Source organism: Psammomys obesus, unplaced genomic scaffold (genome assembly GCF_907164565.1).
Source record: "Psammomys obesus unplaced genomic scaffold, mPsaObe1.curated_primary_1811, whole genome shotgun sequence".
NCBI classification, from domain to species: domain Eukaryota; kingdom Metazoa; phylum Chordata; class Mammalia; order Rodentia; family Muridae; genus Psammomys; species Psammomys obesus.
This window is the reverse complement of record NW_026596069.1, coordinates 3,765,036-3,768,315: the sequence shown is the minus strand read 5'-3', so window position 1 is coordinate 3,768,315 and position 3,280 is coordinate 3,765,036. Positions and strand designations below refer to the sequence as shown.

Genomic DNA, 3,280 nt, shown 5'->3' with positions numbered 1-3,280 from the left:
GGCCCCAAGGTGCCAGTCTTGTGGTCATCTCAGGCTCGCTCCTCCCGTAGTATGTCCGAATGGCCCTATGTGAGGTTTGTTTGTCTCTAGCTTACTCCTGCCCTGGGCCCTCAGTCTCAGGGGGGGTTCTTCTAGTCTCTGGCTTGCTGCCAGTCATAGGGAGCTGATGGGGCCTGCCTGGCACTGGACTGGTGGTCATCTCAGGCTTTCTTATTTTCAGGGAATGTTAGGCTACTAATCATTCAAATGTTCACAAGTCCGAACACCGAGCGTAGACAGAGCCTCGCTCTCCTCTGCCACCTATTGGCATACAGCCACACCTGCAGCTCTTCTGGGGCAGGAAGTGAAGGAAATCTAACACGGGATCAAGTCTTTGAGATACAGATGGAACTGATAAAGGACATGGCTGAGCAGAAGTGTTTGAGGAGGAATGCAGGAGCCCTAGCAGCATCAGCACCACGTGGTGGCTCCTAGGACAGGGAAGCCATGATTCACGGGGCTACCTGGGCAACCCCAAACAGTGGAAGTCTCAGATGGGTGGGCTGTAAGAACTCTAGCCACTGGGAGAGAGAACTGGAGGCCCAAGGAGGTTGTTTACAGTGTCTCGAGCCAAGACAGCACATAGCCCTCCAAAGCACGGAGAAGAATGAACCAGACAGAAATCCACTTCTAATTCCAGTAATGTTTAAGATAGCTCAGCAGAGTTCTGGATCAGCCTCCAGTGAAGGAGTAGAGTAAGAATAATGGAGCCAGCATTATTGCCTCCTGTCTGCACGTCTGCAGCCATGTGCCTGCCTCAAGATGGGAAGGGAACACATGTCCTTCTGTGTAAGAAGAATGCTTTGGATTGTGTTAATTTCCAGTAACCCAACATGACTGTGTCAGATAACATCTTCATGAAATTTCACTGAAGGACAAGCAGAGTTTAAGGGTCGTAGTCAAAAGTGGCAATTGTCGGAACATGGTCCAAGGATGGAGTCATTCGAGGAGAATTCACAGTGCTTGTGAGAAAACTCCCCCCCAAAAACAACAACAACAACAAACAAGAGTCTTGGACCTCAGTTTCTTCAAAGCAGAACTGTTCCTGGAATGTGTTTTCATGATCCTCCCAGGTGAAGCGGATAGGAGTGACTTTACTTCTGCTGCCGTTATTCATGCACCTGTGTGGGAAAACACGGTTTTGCCATATGTAGCTTGGCAAAGCTAACATGTGATTGAACACTTTACTCATGTGATTCTTCTTAAGCCTCAGAGTATAAACTGTCTGATGCTCTGAACGAAGTTGGTGATTGCATGAGACTTTAGTCTGCCTCATTTGAGGCCCTGCTCTCACAGGTTCATACTGCCCACTAGGGTGTAGATGGGTGTCTTTTACAATCATTTTTTACCTTATATTTTGAGACAGGGTCTCTCACTGAACCCCAAGCTTATCAATTTTGTGAGAATGGCTGGCAGATCCATGAGCTCCAGGGATCTATCTATCTGGAGTTACAGATACTCACCTTCAGATCTGTATTTTGTGTCGGTGCTAGTAATCCAAACTCAAGTTCTCACGCATGCATGGCAATAGCTGTATGGACTGAGGCATCCCTTCAGCCCCCACAGTGGGACTTTCAATGTTTGACCACTGAAGAAAAACTGTCATAGTCATTCAGCAGAAGACAGGCAGTGGTAACATTTAGGAAGGCAAGGGCCAGGCACAGTGGTTCCGTTCACATGTGCTTTAGTTGTCTAGTATTGCTCTAAATGCACAAGCCACCGTCTCTCATCATGATGACCGTCAGGGTTAGTATGCTTGATATGCCTCTTCTTGTTCTTGATTACTGTAAATTAATTTCTGCAGAACCATCAAAACCCAGGAAGATTTACAACAGATCAACTGCCATCTAATGTAATGAAATTGTCTCAGTATGAAAACCCAAGCTGCCCCAGACTCAAAGACTTAAGAGATGAAGGCTCTGAAAGATGTATATAAAATATATTTATGACACCTCTCTGGAAACATGTCCACTTAGTGGTAAATTAGTATAACTAAATTAAAGCAAACAATGTGCTGTGCAGAAGCTGATGTTAATATCTTGACACATCACACGTACTCATGTGAACACATCACAGCAGAATCAGGACTCTCCTCTGTGGGTTCTTAGTCTTATTGGTAAAATAATTGGAAAGTTGACTTAGAAGTCACAGGGCCATTTATTAGAGCTTTTGATAAAAATAACAACATGGTAAGCAACTGCAAATACCAGAAGTTCCTGAGAGAATAAAAGTGCCCTTTGAGCTGGTGTTCGCAAGCAAGTGCAGAAAAGGGTGTTGGGGGAGAGAGTCCTCACAGAAACACTAAGAAAACACAGCGTCAGGGCAAACATGCTTAGATTATGGCTGGTGTTCAAAGAAGGGTTGAAAAGGGTATGAGTTGGGGGAAGGAGTAGTGATGTTGAGTTAGAGCATATTTATCAGTGAAGATCTGTCAGGAACTGCCTGGAGGAAGGCACTCCAGGGCACACAAGTCCATTATCTCATTAGGGGAATAATTATTCCACTCATTTCCTTAGCATAGTTTCATATGAGTCAGCTTTCCTGAGGTGTGTTCTTGTGGTCAGGTGATTGACAGGCACAGTTGTAGTAACTCCTAAGAAGGAGACACAGTGTGCAATCTTCTAATCTTTGAGGCAGATCAGAACACCACGATTCCGCCTCAGACTAAGGACAGAACTGCCAGTCTATTCTTTTGGCCAGGAAAGAGTAGCTTTTCTGTGTATTTTAAATCCTCAGAGAGCAGTTGTGGTATTTCCATTTCTATTGTTGCCAGGGAAAGGGGACATGGTTCCAAAGCTGGGTACAAGGCAGGAGTCTATCTTTAATGGCATCCAAGCCTGCTACTGTCTGTCTGGCTACTTAAGAAAATAAACTCTTTTTCTTTCTTTCTTTCTTTCTTTCTTTCTTTCTTTCTTTCTTTCTTTCTTTCTTCCTTCCTTCCTTCCTTCCTTCCTTCCTTCCTTCCTTCCTTCCTTCCTTCCTTCCTTCCTTTCTTTCTTTCTTTCTTTCTTTCTTTCTTTCTTTCTTTCTTTCTTTCTTTCTTTCTTTCTTTCTCCAATGAGGTATTTAGATCCAAACTGTCTTGAATTAGGAATAACCTTTTCTCTTTTTAAAGAGGAAAAAAAATCATCCCAGGATTATGTGTTATCCTCATAGATTGCTAGAGTTAGGGGCTTATAGCCAATGGGGACTTTACAACAGAATGAAGAGTGGGTCAAGAGATAGGCTTTCAATTACTCGA

At 44.1% G+C, this 3,280-nt stretch overlaps 1 pseudogene; it reads right to left on the bottom strand.

The window, feature by feature from the left end:
• Positions 1–222: 222 nt before the first annotated feature.
• On the bottom strand, positions 223–341 carry LOC129690256 (small nucleolar RNA SNORA17; annotated as a pseudogene).
• Positions 342–3,280: the final 2,939 nt, after the last annotated feature.